Consider the following 14,907-nt stretch of genomic DNA (forward strand, 5'->3'; position numbering starts at 1 on the left):
GAAGGAACCAAAGAGAGCTAACGACCACAGTAACCAAAATTCTAAGTTCCCTAGAGGGATTCAATAGCAGTTTTAAATGGCAGAAGAATGAATCAGAGAAATTGAAGATAAAACCATTTAAATCATACAGTCTGAGGAGCAGAAAGAAAAAAGAATGAAGAAAAGTGAGCACAGCCTGAGAACCTTGAGACACCATCAAGCATAAGAATATATACATTGTGGGAGTCCCAGAGAGAGAAGAAAGCGAGAAAGGGGCAGAGAGAATATTCAAAGAAATAATTGCTGAAAACTTCCCAAATTTAAAGAAAGACATGAATTTACACATCCAAGACACTCAAATAACTTCAAACAGCATAAACCCAAATAGACATATGTCATAACTAGAATAATAAAATATGTCAAAAGCCAAAGATATAGAGAATAAAAGCCACAGGAGAGAAACAACATATCACATATGAGGAGGCCTTAATAAGTTCCAATTTCTCATCAGAAATCATGGAGGCAAAAAGATAGCACGATGACATATTTAAAGTGCTGAAAGCAAAAAATTGCCAACCAAGAATTTTATATCTGGTAAAACTCACTTTCAAAATGAAGGCGAGATTAAGACATTCCCAAATAGCAAAACTGAGGGAGCTCATCACCACTGGTGAACCCTACAAGAGATACTGAAACAGAATTTTGCAGATTGAAAGGAAAGGGCAAGAGACAATAGAGCAAAGCCACACAGAGAAATGAAGATCTCTGCTAAGGTGTGCTGGTTTGAAATTATTTACATCCCCTAGAAAAGCCATCTTTTAATCCTAATCCCATTTTGTAAAGGAGCACTGTTTCTTCTAATCCCTATTCAGGATTGTAGGTTTGAAACTGTAATTAGATCATCTCCCTGGAGATGAGACACAATCAAGAGTGGTTGTTTAACTGGACTCGGTGGAGACATCTCCACCAATTTGGCTGCATCTTGATTAGCTTGCTGGAATCCTATAAAAGTGGAAATATTTTGGAGAATGAGAGAGATTCTGAGAGAGCAGAGAATGACATAGCCATGAGAAGCAGAGAGTCCACCAGCCAGCAACCTTTGGAGATGAAGAAGGAAAATGCCTCCCCGGGAGCTTCATGAAACAGAAAACCAGGAGAGAAAGCTATCAGATCATGCTGTGTTTCTCATGTGCCCTTCCAGCCGAGAGAGAAACCCTGACTGTGTCCGTCATGTGCCTTCTCACTTGAGAGAGAAACCCTGAACTTCATGGGCCTTCTTGAACCAAGGTATCTTTCCCTGGATGCCTTAGATTGGACATTTCTATAGACTTGTTTAATTGGGATATTTTCTCGGCCTTAGAACTGTAAACTAGCAATTTATTAAATTCTCCTTTTTAAAAGCCATTCCGTTTCTGGTATATTGCATTCCAGCAGCTAGCAAACTAGAACATAAGGGTGATGACTGTGGTAAATATAAATGGCATTATTTTTGTATTTTTGTTTTGTAAATCTACTTTTTATATCCTACAGGACCTAAAAGACAAATGCACAAAATTTAATGACAAACCAGAGGTTTGGGAATCATAATGAATAAGCATGCAATCTGTGACAAGAACGACATAAGGGTGAGGGGATAGAGGGGAACAGGAACATAGTTTGTGTTAGGTCAGGGGAACAGGGAAGGTCACCATGACTCGAGCTGTGTAAAATGTGCTGCCCCTTCTAAATATCACCTAACCCCCTTGCTTAAAAATCGCCCACATCAGGACCCAGGGGTGAACTCACAACTCCCTACCTTGAGTTCTGTGAGCTCTGCCCGGGAGTGCAGGAATAAATTCGCTCACTCTAAGGTTTTTTGGTCTGCCTCTTCTCTCTTTCACCTCCTAAACCTTACAATTTGTGTATACTATTGAATTTAAGTTGGTATCAAAGCAAAGGAGATTGTTGTAGATCTAGAATGTTAAATGTAAGCTCCAGGGTAACTACAAAGAAAATATCAGAGACTAGTCAGGCTTATGGAGACAGAAATTAGAGCACAGGTTGCCATGAGAAGGGGTAAGGGGAAATGGGGAGTTAATGCATAATGGGTGCAGTTTCTGTTTAGAGAGATGGGAGCATTTCAGTAACGGAAGGTGGTGACAGTACCATAATATGAATGCAGATCAGTCCCATTGAATTGTATGCTTGGGAGTGGTTGAAATGGGAGAGTTTACGTTGAATATATGGTCTCACAATTTAAAAAAAAAAAAACCAAAAGATCAATTGAAGAGACAATGACAGTCAAAGGTAATACATGATCTTAGGTGAGATCTAAAAAGGGAGAACAGAAGGTTCAAAAGGGCACTATGGGACATATAAAAACTTGGAATATAGACCCTACACTTTACATTAATGTTACATTTCTGCATGAAAAGTGGTTACATAAATTAGTAGCCTTGTTTTTAGGAAATGTTTATGGTAGCATTAAGTGTTAAAGAAACATGATACATGCAACCTATACCCAAGTACTCAGAATATGGGTTTGTAGATGAAAGGAAGGAAGGAGAAAAGGAAGAAAGGAAGGAGGGAAGAGAAAAGAAGGAAAGGAGGAAGAAAGAACAAGAAAAAAAGGAAGGAATAAAAAAAGGCAAATGTGGCAAAATGTTAAAAGTAGCACATCTGTGTATCTGGTGAACTAGGGGAATGATTGAGTTCTCTGTATGGGATTTGTATTAATTTTGTGACCATCCTGTAAGTTTGAAAGTACTTCAAAATAAAAAGTAAAAAAAAATTTTACTTTTGGAATTTGTTTTCATGCAAAGATGAAAACCATAGAGAAAATTTCAAAGCTTTGCCCCATCTATGCATGATCAATCATAAAGATATATTTAGAGAACTTAAAATTTTTTCTCTACAGCAATATAATAAAATAATATTATTTTCTAAAACATGATAATGGTCCTTTCTAAACTGACATTAAGCCTATTAGATAACTATGTTATTCTGTGCCTATAATCTCTACCTACAAACATGATTCACTAATATTAGGTCATAAGACATGTTTTATAATTCCGAGGGAAAAAATTGAAGCTGATTTTTGTATTATAACACCATTTTAATAGTATCTTTGATGTCAACTTCTTAATATGGCTCTGAGACATAATATTAAGATTGTTCTGTCAATTCAGTAGGACAGAACCTTTATTAGATTACCCCAGCAAAGCATGCTGGGAAAAGTCATTCATTCAACACAAAACTATTGCTGTGAAACACTATGATAAACACTGTGGGGAAATATTGTTACATAGTAAAATGAGGCTGGCAGCAAAGGACTCATTATCTGGTGAGTGCCATCAGGGAAATACAGATAGAGGAAGATAAACTCTGTGAGGATAGAGAACACTACATTTCCATCCTACTTTTTGTTGACTCCTCTGCTCCTGGAAGACTCCCTGGAACTAAGTAGGTGTTCCCTGAAAAATTAAAGAAGTGGCACTGGATTTGCACTTGAAAGATGTAATTAAATGTGCAAAAGATGCTAACGAAAGCACATTTGAAAAATTCAGAGCTGGGCCACGCGATGATGGCTTGGTGATAAAATTCTCGCCTGCAATGTCAGAGACCCGGGTTCAATTCGCGGTGCTACCCATGCAAAAAATAAAAAGATCAGAGCTGCACTTGTGGGTCTTATTTTGCTCACTGTAATTCAGTTTTTCCCAGCTTGTGATAAATGGCACAGCGTGTTTCCAGATCTCCCTCTTCACAGCATCCTGTTGCTGTAACTCAAGAAACCACCCATGGACCCAAGGGCATTGCAGGCCCAGAAGCTGCAGGAAATCCGTTAAACTGTGTTCATCCAGTGAGTGTAGTTTCTTTCAAAGGAGTCACTTCTAAATACTCTTAACTCAGTAATACTGCCATTATTCAATATATGCTTGAAATTCTTCTTTGTAGTTCATCTTCAGAATCTGCATTAATTCCTTTTAAACATCTTCATTATCCTTAATATTCACAAAGGATGTGAAATTAGAATAATCTCAGACCCCTCAACAAGCAGAAATGGAAGTCAGAGGACAGTAGAGCAAAGCCTGCAAATTTCTGAAGGAATTGGTTTATGCGACATGTTTACTATCTGTATTACAGATCTCTGAATCATTTTAATCTTGTATGATAGGAATATAATATGTCAGTATATGGAAAGAAAAAAAGATTGGGAAAATGTCCTTTCCCTCCCCTACTCCAAATCACTGTAGTATAACTCAGAAAATAGTAAGCCTTTTTTCTGAGTATAAATTTCAGCTCAAATTTCTACTTCTGCCTTTGGTAAAAAAGGCATTCTATTCTATTGTTGCTTTTAAAAAAGTGTTATTGAACTTTTATGACATATGAAATGGTACAAAGATTGCAATTATGAATACCTATATGTCCCCCATTAAATTTAAAAATTAATATATGAGAGTTTAAATCTCTCTAGCACATTCCTTTTCTTCTTCCTCGTTGGACAATTATTATTCTAAATTAGAGGTTTATCATTCTTGAGCACTCTTTATACTTCTCCTAAATATGTGTGTAAACCTAAAAAATATTTTTTTCTAATGTCTTTAAATTTTATATATGTGGTAACATAGTATAATATTCTTTTTTGCTCAACATCATGTTACTATGTACAGTTCTGGTTCTTTAATAGATTTACAGGCTGTTTTAGTTTCTTGGCTGCTAAAAAAAAATCATACAATGGGTTGGTTTAAACAACAGGAATTATTGGTTCATGGTTTTGAGTTTAGGAGAAGTACAAACTCGAGGTGCCAGCAAGGCAACTCTTTCACCCCAAAGACTGACATTCTCAGGTGGCTACGAGTCCTTTGTCTTTGGTCCTGGCACTGCACACGGCAGCAGCATCTCCTTTCTTTTCCAGGTGTGGTTCCATTGCCTTCCAGCTTTTTTGACTGCTCACCATGGCTTCTTTCTCTGTCAGACTTTCACTCTGCCTACAAAGGACTCCAGTCATCCAGATTAAAGCTCGACCTGATTCCGTTCACCTTAGTTGAAGTAACATCTTCAAGAGCTCTTATTTACAATTGATCAACCCCACCAGAATGCAGTCCAAGACCAAGGACATGTCCAAACTGGGGTACAACTCAATCTACCACAAGGTTGTTTCCTCTTTTCTTTCAATTATGTGGATTTTTGTTCATGTCCCTTGAGTTCATGAGTGAACTTGTCTTTAGGATTTGCACATATGAAAACATTTTCCTGCCTTCAAGGGTTGTGGGCATCTATTACCAAATTTCTCTTAACAAAGCTTCATATCCTCCTTCATGCTTTATGAATCTTACCAATCTTATGGATGTTTTCATTTTCATATTACTACTAGCAAGATTATCTGTGTGTGTCTACGTCTGTGTTCATAGTCACTCTTCTGTGAAATGTCCCTTATATTTTTGCCCTTCTTTCTTTCTTTTTTTTTTTTTTTGCATACACAGGCACTAGGATTCGAACCCGGGTCTCTGGCATGGCAGAACTCTGCCTGCTGGGCCACCATGGCCCGCCCTGCCCTTTTTTTTCTAAGTTGCATTTTTTTTTTTTGTTAGAAGTTCCTTTATATCCTAGTTACCAATCCTGTTTATGTTGTAAATAGCTTCTGGCTTGTCTTTTGACCATAATTATCATATTTTTTATTATACAGACATTTTGTTTTTCATATAGTCAAATTTCTTGACCTCTTTCATGATGGTTTGTACTTACTACACTTTCCCTACCTTCTGGTTATAAAGACATTCATCTATAGTTTCTTCTAAAATCAAGTTTTCATTTTTTATTAGGTCTTTAATTCACCTTCTGTTTATGGTGTAAGGTGGGATTCAATTCTCATTTTTTTCCATTTTCATAATTAATTATCCCATTACCATTTACAGTCTGGTTCATCCTTTCTCACTGATCTACAAAGCAACCTCTGCTGGGAGATAAATGTCTGTATTTGGACTGTCCATTCAATTCCATTGGTCTCTATTGATTGCCACATCAACATCACACTTTCTTAATTAATATAGCTATATTATATCTCCATATCTGGTAGAGCAAATCTCATCCATCCCAACCTTCTTCTTTAAGAATTTCTCAGATGATTATGGTCTGTTCATGTGCATTTTAGACTGTTGCTCTTTTCTCACACATTTTTGGATTAGCTTGCAACTGTCATGAAAAGCTGTATTGTTATTTTGATTTGACCCACGAAATAATATTTTGGAAGAAAGGAATACAAAATCATAAATCGACTGGCAATATGACTTCTGCACCCCGATTCTGTGCAAAATGCAGAAGAAAATATGCCTTTTATGCAGTTAAGACTGTGGGTAAAAATGTTAAATCCTATGTATCAACATATTTTAATACTCTTCTTTGAACTCCTTCTGGATTAAGAAACTATGGTAGTTTACAGTATTAAAAAGAAATCAGTTTTAAGTCTTTTAACTTTGGTAGCTCTTTTTTTGTATATGAAATTTTCACCTTCAATATTTGAGGGAAGTAAATAATAAATATTTAGTAAAATTTTAGTATTTAGTTTCTCCAGAATTTCTGGGATTTCCTAACTATTGCAAGCATGTTAAAAATGCATATGATAAAAAAAAAGATCTATGAGGTAATACAGGCATGTTATGAATAATGAATCTAAATTTAGAATTAAGGCAGAAAGATGGGCTGCTTGAACTGTCAATGTCATTCTGGGACATCATCTTACAACCAAAGATTAATTATTTAGCTCTCTGGGAGAATATACTTGCATTTGACTTTACGGTTAATAAATTTATTATAAACTCTGAAAAAATACATATGATAACTAAGCACTGCCACATGTGTTCTGCCACAGCAGTCTAATAAGTGTCCATTTACATAACAAAAACACATGTAAGAAGAAATAAAGCTGTATCCAGGGGCTGAAAATATGTAACAACAGAATTATAGTCTGTCTTCTCTAATGTGTATTTGTGTTGAGGATACAAAAAAGGAAAATGGGGTAGATAAAAAAAACAATTTGAAGTTACAGAACACAGAACAGAGCTCAAAAACAAAAATTTTATAGAATAAAGATAATTTCCAAAGTATTGGGTCTTAGAAGATTTGGGAGTACTATTTTATCAAAAGTTCTATTAATATACATCATCATATCTTCAATTATCATCTCCTTCCAGGCTGTTTGTAAATCTAGCATCCTGCTTGTGCGGTACTCTTGTGACTAACTTTTTGCTGCTTTCTTCTTTACTGTATATCTCACTTTCCTCAGACAGTTTCAAATTTAATTAGCTACTGATTGTTATTGGAGATACAGCTAAGGCAAGGATTTCTAGGACTGTTTTTTCCTGTTTGCTAAATATTGAATAACCACTTTTTATGCCTCAAAAGCTTTAGTATCAGTGAGTATTTGGGGGGTGGGGAGGTGCATGGGCTAGGGATGGAATCCGGGTCTCTCGCATGGCAGGCAAGCATTCTACCACCGAACCACCAATGCACCCATCATTTTTTTTTTTCACATGGGCAGGCCCGAGGAATCGAACCCAGATCTCTGGCATGGCAGGCAAAAATTCTGCCACTGAGTCACCATTGCACCTTCCCCATCATTTTTTTTTTTTTTTTTTTTTTGCATGGGTAGGCACCCAGAATTGAACCCAGGTCTCCAGCATGGCAGGTGAGAACTCTGCCTGCTGAGCCACCTTGGCCCATCCCATTTTTATTAATATTTATTAAGCCAAGAATATGCACCATGCAGGGTAGGGAGGTGTGGAATTTAGTTAGTCCTCTAGAGCAGCTAGTAAATAGCCAGGAACTGTCTGGAACAACTGTTGGAGGGACACTGGTGACTGGACGCACATCATATACCAATCTGGAATGAATGGGAGGGCTGACCTCACAGCATGGAACTGTAAGTAGAGTCCGCAAACTTCAGAGGCCAGAGCCCCTCCCCCACCAGCACAGCAGGCTGCTGGAGACACTTTGCAGTGGGAGAAAGCAGACTGTGCTAGGAGCAAGAGAAGGTAGCCAACCAAGCTACAATTGCAGTTTTAATTAATAAATTTGGACTACTGAATATAAGTTCCGAGCATAGATAAACTCAGAGAAAGCAGGAAAGACCTCTCTACCTGAGGTCTCTCTCAACAGAGAGGAGACAGGACTGACAAAGAAAAAAAAGAAACACAGAGGTTTTTGAAATTGGCCAAGCTCAGAATACTGGAAAAGGTCTGTGCCTTTATAAAGCCAGATACCAACTCTGGCTCTGGATTAGTGAACCTTGGATGCTGGGGACTGACTCTAAAAAGGGATCTTATTTTTTCCTCTCTCTCATTTTTTCCTTTTTAAAAAATATTCTAAGTAGTTCATTAGAGAAAGCCCCAGCCATCTCAATTGTCAGCACTGACCCAAGCAAGGACAGAGTTAAAATAGTTCTAAGAGTCAAAGTGACAAGTCAAGTGAAGGAGATAATCCCTAAAGTGTGTATCCGCCCCAAGAAAAGGGGAGTGGGGCCCAGCTAAAGTGATGGTCCTCCTTCAGAAACAGCTTAAATTTGACTTCCACCTCAGCATCTGTCTCAATCATGCCCTTGGCAGGCTGAGAAACAGTTCCACACCGCTTTATGCCAGTGGTGAACTGTGGGCTGACAAGTGCCACCTGCTGGGTGGGATAGGAGAGGCACAGCCTCTAGAAGCTCCACAGGAAAGTCAGGCAACTTGCTGGGTCTCATCCTCAGGGAAACTTGATATTGATTATACCCTCCTCCTAAGACTTAGGCATGTCTTGTCTAGGAAAATCTGACTAGCGTCAATGATATCTGGGAATCTCATCCTTAAAAATAATTCCATTTAAGCAGGGTAAGAACAAGAAAAATAAGAGCTAAAAAAATTGTGAACAGTTAAAGAGAAGCTATGCTAGAGGTCTAGAATAACTTGAACTGAATACCAAAAAAACAAATAGCAAAAAAGCCAACAAACAAGAAAACCCTAAGTAAAAGACTGAAATGACCTCCAGAATAAACTAATGAAAAAAGAATCAAATGTAGAGACACCAACAAAAAATTATGAGTCATATTAGGAAAAAATGAGATATAGCCCATCAAAGGAACAAACTAAAACTTCAAGTGAGATACAGCAGTTGAAACAACTAATTAATGTTCAATCAAACATGCTAAATCAAATCAACAAATTGAGGGAAGATATGGCTGGAGACCTACTATAACAGATTTGAAGAGGATTAGTGAACTAGAGGATCAGACATCTGAAATCCTAAACACAAAAGAACAGACAGGGAAAAGAATGGAAAAATATAAGCAGGGTCTCAGGGAATTAAAACACAACATGAAGCTATGAATATACATGTTATAGGTATCTCAGAAGGAAAAGAGAATGGGAAAGGGGCAGCAGTGTTTCTATATACTAGCAATGAGCAATCTGAGGAGGAAATTAAAAAAAAATTCTATGTACAGTAGCAACCAAAAGAATCAGATATTTAGGAATAAATTTAACCAATGCCACAAAAGAACTATACACAGAAAACTACAAGAAGTGGCAAAAAGAAATCAAAGAAGACATAAATAGGATGGAAGGACATACCATGTTCATGAATTGGAAGACTAGATATAGTTAAGATGTTGAATCTACTCAAATTGATTTATAGATTCAATGCAACACCAATTAAAATCCCAATAACTTACTTTGCAAAAATAGAAAAGTGAATAATCAAATTTATTTGGAACAGGGTGCCCTAGATAGCTAAAAGTATATTAAGAGGAATGATGTGGGAAGTCTCACACTACCAGATTTTAAAACATATTACAAAGCTATGTAGTCGAAATAGCATGGCACTTGCATAAAGATAGATATACTGACCAATGGAATCAAATTGAGTGTTCACATATAGACTTTCTCATCTACAGATAACTGAACTTTGATAAGAAGGTCAAGCCGACTCAACTGAGACAGAGCTGTCCCTTCAACAAATGGTGCTTAGAAAACTGGACATCCATATCCAAAAGAATGAAAGAGGACCAATATCTCACACTTTGTAAAAATTAACTCAAAATGGATCAAAGACCTAAACATTAGAGCTAAGACCATAAAACTTTTAGAAGAAAATTTAAGGAAATATCTTATAGATCTTGTGAAAGGAGGTGGTTTCCTAGACCTTATACCCAAAGTACAAGTGATGAAAAAAGAAATAGATAAATGGGATCTCCTCAAAATTAAACACTTTTTGATCAAAAGACTTTGTTAGGAAAGTTAAAAAGCAGTCTACACAATGGAAGATAATATTTGGAAACCACAGAATAAATAAGGGTTTGATATCCAGAACATATAAAAAGATTCTACAACTCAAAAAAAAAAAAAAGAACAACCCAATTTAAGAATGGGAAAAAGACATGGCCAGACACTTTTCACAAGAGGAAATACAAATGTCTCAAAAACATATGGAAAGATTCTCAAACTCACTGGTTATTAGAGAAATACAAATCAAAATCACAGTGATACATCATCTCACACCCCTGAATGGCCATTATCAAAGAAAAGAAAACAAGTGCTGGAGAGGATGTGGAGAAAGAGGCACTTAGTCACTGTTGGTAGGAAAATAGAATGGTGCAATTCCTCTGGAATACAGTTTGGCAGTTCCTCAGGAAGCTAAGTATAGAATTACCATATGATCCTGCAATCTCATTACTAGGTATATATTCAGAGGAACTGAAGGCAAGGACACAAATGGACATATGCATACTGATGTATATAGCAACATTATTTACAATTGCCAAGAGATGGAAACAGCCCAAATGTCCACCAACAGACAAGTGGCTAAAAAAACTGGTATAAACATATGATGGAATATAATGCAGTTGTTAGAATAAAATCATGACACATGTAAAAACATGGATGAACTTGAGGATATTATGCTGAGTGAAATTAGCCAGAAACAAAAGGTCAAATATTCTATGGTTTCACTTATATGAACTAACATTAATGAATGAATTTTGAGAGTTGAAGTTAAGAATACAGATTATTAGGGGATAGAAAGAGTATAGAAATTGGGCATTTGAGGCTGAAGGAGTACAGAATGTTCAACAGGACTGATTATAAAGATCAAGAAAGAGATAGCACGATGCTATCTGATGGTAGCACAACATTGTAAGTACACTGAATGAAGCTGAGTGTGAGTGTGGTTGAGGGAGGAGGGCTGGGGGCATGTATGACACCAGAAGGAAAAACAGAGGATAAAGACTGGGACGGTATAACCTAGTGATGCCTAGAGTGAACAATGATGATAATTAAATGTACAAATATAAGAATGTTTTGGCATGAGGGAGAGTAAATGAATGTCAACATTGTAAGGTGGTGAAAAGGGGGTGGTATAGAGAGAAAAATACAGTCAATGTGAACTAGGTTCTATAATTAATGGTAACATTGTAATATGCCTCCACTAAATGTAACAAAGGTATAATAAATGGGAGACATAGGGAAGGGCTACAAGGTTCTTTGAGGAAGAAATGGAAATATTCTCAAATAGATTGTGGTGCTGAAGACATTGCTATGTTGATTTTTTAGTTAGATTGGATTGTATGATGTGTGAATAAAACTGTTTAAAAATGAGCAGAGTGATATAAGTGCTAGAGAAAATGTGGAGAGAGAAATGTACCTAGTCATTGTTGTTAGGGAAGTAATAGGGTGCATCCCCTCCAGAGGACAGTTGGGTGGCTCCACAAAAGGGTAGGGGTGGGGTTGCCATATCATCCTGCAACCCTTTAGTTACATATACTTGGGGGGACTGAGAGCAGGGACAAGAATGGACATTTGCACACTGGTATTTATGGCAGCAGTATTCATGATTTGCAATAGATGGATGTGGCCTAAGGGTACAGCAACTGAGGAATGGAAGGGGAAACTGTGGTGTATACAATGAACTATTGAGTGGCTGCAAGAAGAAGTGAAGTTGGGAGGCATGCAACGAGATGAATGAAGCTTAAGGACAGTATGTTGAGTGAAATAAGCCAGAAACAAAAAGACAAATATCATAACGCCTCACTAATATGGACTGACTCTAATGTAAAAAACCTGAGAATTGAAATTAAACCATAGGTCATCAGGTAAAGGTCCATTGTAAAGGTTCTGAGTTGTAAGCCCTTACAGCAGTCACGACTATTCCAAAGTGTAAACTGTTAGTTCTACATCCTGAGATGCTGAGCTCTTTATGTACAACCTAGTCATTTCCTGGAACATTGAGTTTGTGTGACAACTGAGACTCGGAGCTAGAGTTCTGCAGCTATGAAAGTCAGCATTACCCCATACAGCAATTGTTAAAACACTGAAAAAGTGATGAGACTTCAATTAGAGATATGAATGAAAATGACCTCAGAAGGACTAAGGTAAATAAGACTAAAGGGTAAAGGATGACATTGACTGTATTTAAAATTTTAACTTCTGTGTGACCAAAGGAATAGATGTTTATTTGGTGCAAAATTTATATTATCAGTAGCATACTGTCTAATTTAACTTCTATGGGCAGCTTATTCAAACATCATAATTACATGGAACTCCGAATAGGGACTGGGATCTTGTTTGTTTGTACCAGTTGTGTGATGCCTCAATACATCCCAGAGGCAAGGGTGGCTTAGTGAACTGTGGGATTTAGTTCACCCTCCACAGCAGCTAGTAAATAGCCAGGAACAGTACAGAACAACTGCTGGGGCCACGACAGTGACCAGACACACAGCGTACCCCAGTCTGGACCAGCAGGACCAGCTGCGAGCCCACCCAGAATCGTGAGTTCACCAAGCTACAGTGGCCGGCACCCCTCCCCCACAGGCTGCTTCCCAGAATGGATAGGAAAGAGAGTTTACCAGCAGCAGGGGCTGAGCACAACGAAGCTCCAATTGTGGAATTAATTAACAAATTCTGACTACTAAAAATAGGCCCCCAGAGCAGCTGAACTTCAGGTAAAAGCTGAGGTTGCTGGTTTTTGCCCTGATGCAGAGGGGGCAGGGATGACAGAAAAAGAGAAAAACAAACAAACAAACAAAAAACCAGAGGGTTTTTTGAATCAGATCACACATAATACTTGCAAGGGTCTGGTCCCTAAAGGAAAGGAGGGGCATATAGGACCTGGATACACAAAGCAGCATACCAACTTAAGCTCTTGATTGGAAAACCCAAGGAATGGGGTTCCTCCTGCTCTGAAAAGAATTTTTTTTTAATTTTTTGTAGCAATGTTTCTATGGCTTGACTATTCTCTGGATACAGCTGCAGGGATTCTCAGGCTCCAACTGCCATAGGCATAGGCAGAATTCAGCTTGTTGGAGTGTTTGTCTGGAGCCTGTGCCTTCCTCAGGAGAGGGGTGGGCCCCAGTTCAGGTGGAATCGCTCCCTCAAGGAATTCAGACCCCAGGGTCTGGAAAAGTGGAGACCTTTCCTCTGTCTCCACCACACCCCCGGCAGGGAGAGTCTACTGAAGTTAAAGGTACTGCATAATCTTATGCTGGTGGGACCCACAGGCAGACAAGCACCACATACTGGGCAGGATAAGAAAAACACAGAGTCCAGAGGCTTCATAGGAAAGTCTTTCAACCTTCTGGGTCTCACCCTCAGGGAAAACTGATGCAGGTGACTCTTTCCTCCTGGGAGAAGACAAGTTTGGTCTGGGGAAATCTGGCTGGGGTCTATAATACCTAAATAGACCCTCCTAAACTGGGGGAAAAGGAACTATACAGGCAGGGCAAGAAACAAGAAAATAAGATCTAAAAATTCTGATCTGTTAAACAAAACCTAACCTTCCAAAATAAGCTGAACGGAATGTCAAAGAACAGATAGACAAGAAAGTCATCCAGCAAGAAAATCTTAGGTTAAAAAAAAGTGAAAACAATCTCCAGAATAAACTAATTAAGGTAATTATATGCCTAGATGCCAGCAAAAAACAACAAAGCATACTAGAAAAATTAAAGATATGGCCCAGTCAAAGGAACAAACCAACAATTCAACTGAGATACAGGAGTATAAACAATTAATTCAGAAGGTTCAAACAGACATGGAAAACCTCAGACATGACAAAAAACAATGAAAACCTACAATGTTAGATTTCAAGAGGCAGAAGAAAGGATTTGTGAACTGGAGGACAGGACATCTGAATCTGACAAGCAAAAGAAAATATGGGGTAAAGAATGGGAAAATATGAAGGATATGTGAATTGGAGGACAGGATATCTGAAATATGATGGATTTACATATTGTAGGTGTCTCAGAAGGAGAAAAGAAGGGGAAAGTAGGAGAAAAACTAACAGAGGAAATAATCATTGAAAATTTCCAAACTCTTATGAAAGACTTAATATTATAGATCCAGGAAGTGCAGTGTACCCCAAACAGAATAGATCCAAATAGACGTACTCCAAGACACTTACTAATCAGAATGTTAGATGTCAAAGAGAAAGAGAGAATCTTGAAAGCAGCAAGAGAAAAGCAATCCAACACATACAATGGAAGCCCAATGAGACTATGCATAGATTTCTCAGCAGAAACCATGGAGGCAAGAAGACAGTGGTATGATATTTTTAAGTTACTAAAAGAGAAAAACTGCCAACCAAGAATTCTATATCCACAAAACTGTCCTTCAAAAATGAGGGGGAAATTAAAACATTTTCAGACAAAAAAATCACTGAGAGAATTTGTGACCAAGAGACTGGCTCTGCAAGAAATACTAAAGGGAGAACTAGAGACAGATAGGAAAAGACAGGAGAGAGAGGTGTGAAGAAGAGTGTAGAAATGAAGACTATCAGCAAAGGAAAAAGAAGGAAAATTACATATGACATATAAAATCCAAAAGGCAAAATGGAAGAAGAAAGTACTACCCATACAGTAATAACACTAAATATTAACGGATAAAGGCCCCAATCAAAAGGCATAGCCTGGCAGAATGGATTAAAAAAACAGGA

Source organism: Tamandua tetradactyla, chromosome 1, assembly GCF_023851605.1.
Source record: "Tamandua tetradactyla isolate mTamTet1 chromosome 1, mTamTet1.pri, whole genome shotgun sequence".
In the NCBI taxonomy this organism is placed as follows: domain Eukaryota; kingdom Metazoa; phylum Chordata; class Mammalia; order Pilosa; family Myrmecophagidae; genus Tamandua; species Tamandua tetradactyla.